The following is an 8624-nucleotide window of genomic DNA, read 5'->3' as shown; positions in this document are numbered from 1 at the left end:
AGCCATGAAGAACCCTAACATGGCCTCCTTCCTGTGGCCCCTGCAGAGCCCCCCTCCCTCTCCATCAGCCCCTCCCCGCTGCCCCTCGCCGCCCCCGGCCAGGTGCTCAGCGTCCGCTGTGAGGCGTCTGGCTTCACCCCCCTCCCCCTGGAGCTGAGCTGGGAGTTCCTGGGGGCGGACGGGGCCCCCGCCGCCCTGGGGGAGGCCAGCCTGTCCGGCCACCGGGAGGCCTGGGACGGCACCTACAGCCAGAGCAGCCTGCTGCAGCTGGACACCAGCGCCCTGGGCCGGGGGGGGGGGTCTGGTGTGTGTGGCCCGACACCGTGGGGTGACCCGGCGCTCCAAGGTCGCCTTAGAGGTCATAGGTGAGAGACGAGACGGGCTCCGGTCTGAGTCTGTACACACACCTGGAGGAACACACCGGGAGGAACACACCTGTAGAAACACCTGTAAAAACAAACCTGTAGAAATACACCTGTAGAAACACACCTGTAGAAATACACCTGTAGAAACACACCTGTAAAAACACATCTGTAGAAATACACCTGTAGAAACACACCTGTAGAAATACATCTGTAGAAATACACCTGTAGAAACACACCTGTAGAAACACACCTGTAGAAACAAACCTGTAGAAACACACCTGTAGAAAAACACTTGTAAAAACACACCTGTAGAAACACACCTGTAGAAACACCTGTAGAAACACACCTGTAGAAACACACCTGTTTAAATAGCTGTGTGTTACCACACCTGTAAGAACACACCTTTATCTATTGACACTCCTTCCGGAACACATCTGTACCTTTTGAAATATGTGTCTTCATGAATACACCTGTATAAACACACATGTAGGAATATACCTGTATAAACATACCTGTACATATACACCTGTATTGACACTCCTTTTTGAATACACCTGTATTGGCACACCTGTGTAAACACAGGTGTAGGAATATACCCGTCTAAACATATCATAAGGAACACACCTGTACGGTTGACTATTGCTTCTGTAAAGCCCTTCTCTAAAAAAACACGTATGTACTCAAATGTTTGTTGTCTAGAGCAGGGGTTTTCAAAGTATGAGGGAGTGAGCCCCCCCTCAGAGAACAAATTTCAGCTGAGCCCCCCCCGCCAATTTTTTTTTCTAAATCCCTGTGTCTTGAAAGATCTTTTAATTATTTTACACATTTTAAACATCTCTGATCATATTTTAAACATCTCTGATCATATTTTACCCATTTTAAAGATCTCTGATCATATTTTTTTGAAACATTTTAAACATATTTTTGAAACATTCTTAACATCTTTGTGTGTTTTTAAACACATTTCTTAACACATTTTAACGTCTTTATCTAAGTATGTTTTTGCTTAACGTTTTTGAAATACATTTGAACATCTTAATCTGTAAACTGCCAGTTTAGCCTCCTTTTTAGCTCACCTCTACTTTAGTGCGAGCAATGAGTTTGCGTAGCTGTGTTCGAAATCGTTCTCCATCACGGATATAGTGCACTTTATAGGGTGCTCGCCATTTTGTAGTGGTGTTCGAATTCTCAGTGGTAAAATTCACGCACTATAACGTGGACTTAAAATACCCAAAATTTGAGTCAACATACGATGTTCCCTACATGTTACTCCCGTATACCACAATGTAATGCAGTCGTGTTTTTTCCGGAGGAGAAGAAGAAGCTGAATAATAACGAAAACGAATACATTTAATGATAGAGTCTCCGGCTTTCGTTTAAAAATGTCAACAATTTATTTGGGATTTAACATAGAAAATGTAACATTCAAAATTAATGAAAAAAACCTTGATCAATGTCAATTCAACATCAATACAACCTCCAGCTTTCCTCGTGGGTGCCCGGTTTGATAACATGATGTGGGCGCATCTGTCTGCGTCACACAAATACCCGGCACACTTACTGACGCAAAAGACGTTAAGAAATGTTCAGCGTAGTGACGGAATTCTTGTTTGTCCGCTCCCTATACAGTGCACTATATCATAAACACTATATAGGGAATAGTGAGTGAGTGAATAGGGAACGATTTCGAACACAGCGCGTCTTCGCCTTTGAGTTTTTTCTGTTACTTCTTCTGGTTTATATTTTCTCACGTCGCGCCCCCCCTGAAAAACTCTGGGGCCCCCCAGGGGAGGCGCGCCTCAGTTTGAAAACCACTGGTCTAGAGTAGAACGGAGCGTGAGGTTTAGAGTTCATCCAGGAGATGAGGAGCAGACGGGTGAATGTTGGCTGGAGCCCAACAGGGACGTGAGCCTGGGGGCGGGACTGACCTGTGGAGGGTTGTGTTGGTGGACGTGTTTCAGGGTTCAGCCCCCCCTCCATCCAGGACTCCATGGCGATGGTTGGCATGGCGCTGCTGCTCTACGGAATCATCACACTGGCCTTCAGGAACATTGCTGGTACTGAACTACATACTAGTACTGCTACCACCACACAGTAGTAGTACTAGTACTGCTACCACCACACAGTAGTAGTACTGCTACCACCACACAGTAGTAGTACTAGTACTGCTAACGCCACACAGTAGTAGTACTAGTACTGCTACCACCACACAGTAGTAGTACTAGTTACAAGGAAGTGAATTTGAAGTTAAACAAGGAAGCGAATTTGTAAATAGACTTTTGTGTTTGGGAGTGGGATGTTTAGTCCAACTGGCGGGAAAGGGCGGCCATTGCTCCAACGTGCAGCAATGCCGCAGTGTGTTGACATATTTACAGATGAAATGAGGATTGGTCAAAATTACGTGAATTGTCGCAATCTGTGAACCCGGTAATTTCCGGAGGGACTGACTCATGATAATAATAATGTTATAAAAAAACTAATACTAAGGCCATGGTAGGCTGTAGCTGTGTGTGTCTTAAAGCCTGGCTGTTCCCTCCTCATAGCTCTTCTTCTAAGGTTGTGTTTTCCTCCACACAGGTCCAGACGGGGTCAGACCCAGGGAGGTGAGATGTCGTCCCAGGGTCTCATCGGGTCAACATAGCCACACCCACCAGCAGAGATTCACTGTCTTCTCACTGCCATCTTCTTCTCCCAACAGAAAGACCAATGAGCAGGCGGGGAGCCCGTCGCCCTGGAAACGCTTCAGCCAATCAGGGCTTCTCCTCCTGCTCCCCCGATGTGTGGACACACCAAGGCCGTAGACCTGGAGTCAACATGGGGGGGGGACCTAATCTAAACTAGTCATTCACGTTATTCTGCAAAAAAAAACTACCCAGCTGGATTAGAACCGGGAGAGTTTGGGTTATCAGTCAGGCATATTGGCAAAAACGCCACGACATCACTTTCTATCACAATGAAACTAACAAGCTATTCATAGGCATTAAAGTCAGAACGCTGATTAAATAGCTTATTAGTTACTTTGCGGAATTACGAGTTGCGTGGCAGGTTGAATTAAGTTTAGCCTATATCGACTACTTCGTATCGTGGTGAGTTTGAAGAGCGTGAGTAACGGAGGTCTCCCGTACAGCAACTGTGAAGCAGGACAACAATTCTAAGTGTTAATCTTCACGTAAAAATCAATCACACATTAGCTTATTCACAATTTACCAACTAGGCTACAATCAAATAGACTGCACCACTGGCCCTCAATATATATTGTAATTATGGCCTTGTTTTGATTACATTTGCTAATGATTACTTCGGACGGAGGTGGTAGCCTTTTTCGGACGGCGGTGTGAATGTCAAAGCATAGCAAAAATAATATTAATAAAAAAAATTATAGATATATTATTGGGGGGGGGACATTTTGAACACAGCTGAATATTGGAATCACAGCCTTGGGACACACTGTAGTCTGGGATCGATCAGGCCATCGATGTGTGTTGACTGTCTGTGTTTTCTACGTGTGAAATGTAAATATTTTGTGTGTGTGACCATCGAGGTTGTTAACTTTGCACTAGCTTCCCCGCATAGTTCTATAGTCTGGCTCTAGTCTACCTATTTAAAATAGCAATAATGAGGAACTGGAAAATAGTGTTAAACACTTTATTTTAATGCAATCGATTATTATTATTTGTGCTTACCCTCCCACCAGTAAATGGTTTCCAGTCTTACCGAGGTACATGGGAATGATTGGGTCATAAGAGGTATGAATTACCTTTAACCTCCATTGATAGGGTCCTATTCATAAAGAGTTACTGGTATGGAAAAGTGACAGGGAAAAATAAAAACATGTAGAATACACAAAAGATCCCTATACAATTGGCCTTTAGAATTTAGAAAAAATATGCAAATATTGCACTCCATAAAGACAACCCTTACTTATTAACCACTTTAGCACAAGAGCTATTAATTCCGGTAAAAATAACTACAACTTTTACAAACCAACCAACTGGTTTCCTTTTCCTGCGATAAGAGTCTGTTGCGTGTGAGTGTGTGTGTGCGTGCGTGTGTGTGTGTGTGTGTGCGCGCGCGCGTGCCCTGAAATCATAGGCGTCGATTACGCCGGGGACGCCGGGGACGCGTCCCCACCAGTTTTTGGCAAGATTCATTTTGATTCAAAAAAAAATTAAATTAAATTAAAAATTAAAAATTAAAAATTATGTTGGTTGTGGTATATATGTTATCAATATTGTAATTGGTTGTTTTTTTTGTGATCAACATTTTTATTGTTTTTCTTTTGCAAATGGAACGGGGGCGGGGGGTTACAGACATATCAAAAGTCATGTTAAATTAAAGGTAGAAATAAAAAGAAAGAAGAAAAAATATCAGGTTGGTAAGACAATACATACAGCAACAGAAACATGTTCAGCAGGTAAATCACAACAAAGGCTGTCTAGTTGTTGTTGTCCCTAGCCCAATAGATTATTTTGGATGAGAAAGAGTACCAAGCTTGAACAGTCACTGGTCGTGCCATATTAAGTCGGGCAGTTGTATGTTCAAGATTGACAATGTTGAGCAGGCTATGGATCCAGAATGACTTCATACACATATCTGGAGTAAACCAGTTTTTCAAAATTGTTTTCTTTGCAGAGGTAAACCCTGCAAATAGCATTTTGAGCTGAATTCGCTTTAGATTTATATCAGAATTATCATTAAGCAGACAAAAAACAGGATTAGGAACATAAAAAATATCAAGTATATCCGCCAACACTGAGTTTACATGCAACCAGAACTTAAAGATGACCGAACAATCCCAAAACATGTGTAAGAATGTTCCGGGTAAAGCAGTGTTACATATATGACAGTTGAGAGTAGTTTGCAATTTCATCTGAAATCTCGTATAGGGTGTGATGTAGGCCCTGTGTATGGTCTTGAAGTGAATTAGTTGGTGAGCTAGGTTCTTAGAAGTCATACTTAAATTGCACCAAATTCTCTCCCAATCCAAGTTTACATTCAAGCCCCCCAGCTCCCTGCTCCATATGGATTCAATTGGTAAAGCCTTGGCCCCGTGCTGAACCAGTGAATTATATATTAAGGAGACAGAAGATCTGCCCAGTAATGGTGCAATCCATCTTAGCAAGGGATGTGAGGGGAGAGGAGAATTCCAGGGAACCCCATACGTTTTTAAGGCAGATCTTAGCTGAAAGTAAACAAAATAAGAGGACGCAGCAAGAGAAAAGCGTGTTCTTAAGTCTTGTATGGAGCAAAGACCTTGAGCGTTATATAGGTCACCTAATGTATTCACTCCAAGAGATGACCAAGATGGTTGATGAAATGGCTTTTTACCGGATAATAACTTTGGATTATGCCATAGTGGTGTATTCTGACAGAATTTAGAAGGGGCACCCATCCAACGTTCTGCTTTCTTCCACACCCGTATAGAGTTTGCAATGATGGGCCCAAAATTATTTTTAATTACTTTGTTTGTTACACTAGAGAATAGGATTTCTTGCAGTTTGTGTGGTAATATTTTAGCGGCTTCGATCAATTTCCATGCGGTGGTAGCCTGTGGGTTAATCCATGTGCTGAGTGCTCTGATCTGAAAAGACCAATAGTAAAGCTCAAAGTTTGGTACTGCCAAACCCCCCAGCAGTTTGGGTCGTTGCAGTGTAGTCAAACGAACCCTAGGCCGTCTCCCATCCCAAATAAAACTGGAAATCATGGAGTGAATGTCTTTGAAATAATTTGGAGGGGGGCAGAGTGGTAACATAAAGAAAAGGAAATTGAGACGGGGCAATACGTTCATTTTAACTGTATTAATTCTACCTTGAAGAGATGTCTTTAGATTCCTCCATCTATGAATGTCCGACTTTATTCTGCTTAGCATAGTGTTGAAGTTGTCTCTGCTAATTTTATGTATGTTTCTATAGATTGTAATGCCCAGATATGTAAAAGAGCTTTTGGTCTGAACATAGGTGGGAATAGGAGCTTTTGTTTGAATATTATTTAGATGCATAAGTGCAGATTTAGACCAATTAATTTTATAGCCTGACAGGCTGCTGAAAAGATCAAATTCCTTGATGACTGGGTGAATAGAGGTGTCAAAGCTATCCAAGAACAAAATTATATCATCCGCATAAAGAGATAAAACATGGTTATGACGACCAATTTTCAAAGGGGAAGCTGTAGATTGCCTAATGGCTTGTGCCAGGGGTTCCAGAGATAGACAAAATAAAAGTGGCGAGAGTGGACACCCCTGTCTTGTTCCACGCTGCAGGGTAAAAGGAGAAGAGATTGTGCCCCCCGTCAGAACACTTGCTAAGGGAGAGTGGTATAGCGCCTTGATCATTGCTATAAAATTATGTCTGAATCCAAAACGTTGCAAAACTGCCCACATATAGTTCCACTCTATCCTATCAAAAGCTCTCTCGGCATCAAGTGAAAATACGGCACAAGGATTTGGGTGTGTCTCTGCCACATCTATAATGTGTAGCAGCCTTCTCATGTTATCAGATGCATAGCGTCCCTTGATAAAGCCTGTTTGGTCGTCATTGACTAGAGACTGAATAACTTTTTCAAGGCGAGGAGCAAGAACTTTGGCATATATCTTAAGATCACTTGTAAGTAAAGATATTGGTCTAAAACTAGAACACTCCAAGGGATCTTTACCTTTCTTCAAGAGTACGCTGATGAGTGCTGTTTTTTGGTCTCTATGAAAGGTCCCACTCTTGATTGCAAAATTAAATGAATCAAGCATGAGTGTGCCCACCAAATCCCAGAGTTCTAAATAAAGCTCTGGGGGAAGGCCATCCAAGCCAGGCGATTTGCCTTTATTGAGACATTTCAAAGCTCTATGTAGTTCATCCAACTCTAACGCAGCTTCCAGATCGTCTTGGTCTGTTTGTTCAAGGCAGGGAAGATCCAATTTGTCAAGATAATGTTTACAATTTGTGTCGTCATAAGCAATTTCTGATTTATATAGATTTTCATAAAATGTTAAAAATGAATTATTAATGGACTGCGGATTGGTCGTAATTTCGCCATCAGGCTTATTTATTGCTGGGATGTGAGCTTTCGTTTCACATTCCTTAAGCATAAGAGCCAGCAGGTGACTAGGCCTCTCTGATTCAAAGTAGTACTTTTGTCTAGTTCTATGCAGGATAAATTCCGCCTTTGATACAGCCAGTGTCCTGTATTCACCTTTCAAAGATTTCAGCAGTTTAGACTGATCATCTGAGAAGCTATGTTTTTGTAAGTTTTCTAACGATTCTATTTTGCATTCAAGAGTTGTGATCTGGGAAGCTTTTGTTTTAGCTAGAGTTGAGGAGAATGAAATACAGAAACCACGAATAAAGCACTTTGTGGCGTCCCATAAAATTTGTGGAGTGGAGCATTCTTTTGTGTTAATATCCAAAAAATCATTTAATTGAACTTTGAGTGAACTAAGAAAGCCAGAGTTAGTTAGTAAGGATGTGTTTAAACGCCACCTGGGGGCCTTTGTCCTAATGTTGGGCAGATCAACGTTGCATAACAGTGCAGAGTGATCAGATAGCAGAATTGGTAAGATAGCAATGGACGTATGCCCGGCAACCAAGGTTGGGCTAAGAAAAAGATAATCTATCCGGGAAAATGTCTTATGCCTATTAGAGAAAAATGTATAATCCCTAGCAGTGGCATTCCGCATGCGCCAAATATCAACAAGATTTAAGTCTGTGATAAGTGCGTTCAATAGGGTAGATGAAGGATTGGTTATTGCATCCGAATTAGATTTATCAAGAGATGGATTAAGGACTGCATTGAAATCACCCCCCACCACCAAAGAACAGTCATTTTGTTCTAATAATGTGTTTCCAATGTAAGAAAAAAAGTCTCTATCAGGCTCATTTGGGCAGTATACGGATGCGAAGGACAATTTGTGATTAAATATGGTAACACGGGCAAAAGCAAGTCTCCCAATCTCATCCTTACCAGTGACATTCACCTCGCAGGACATTTTCCGGTTAAGAAGAATGCAAACTCCCGTGGTCCTATTTAGGGCGCATGATGATACAACTAATCTGTAATGTTTATTTTGAAACCGTGCCACATCGCATTGTTTTAGGTGCGTTTCTTGGATCAGGGCAATGTCCACCCTTTTACGATGAAGATATTCAAGAACACGAGTTTGTTTGATAGCGGAGTTTAGGCCATTCACATTAAGTGATAATACCTTCAATGACTGCGTTGACATATTATATGGCTAAGATCTGTCTTAAAATGTAAACGTGTTAGTATAAG

General features: G+C 41.9%; 1 pseudogene across 1 annotated transcript in view; it reads left to right on the top strand.

Moving 5' to 3' along the window:
• Positions 1-7680, top strand: part of LOC307091615 (tapasin-like) — an 11197-nt pseudogene extending 3517 nt beyond the window's left edge. The window contains exons 5-8 of the transcript XR_013812811.1: positions 47-365; positions 2327-2422; positions 2943-2968; positions 3064-7680. The product of XR_013812811.1 is annotated as a tapasin-like (transcript). The remainder of the gene's footprint in view (positions 1-46; positions 366-2326; positions 2423-2942; positions 2969-3063) is intronic.
• The last annotated feature ends 944 nt before the right edge of the window (positions 7681-8624 follow it).

This window comes from Pollachius pollachius, assembly GCF_949987615.1.
Source record: "Pollachius pollachius genome assembly, contig: scaffold_95, whole genome shotgun sequence".
NCBI classification, from domain to species: Eukaryota; Metazoa; Chordata; class Actinopteri; order Gadiformes; family Gadidae; genus Pollachius; species Pollachius pollachius.
The sequence above is the reverse complement of the archived record's forward strand: the minus strand, read 5'-3'. Positions and strand labels throughout refer to the sequence as shown.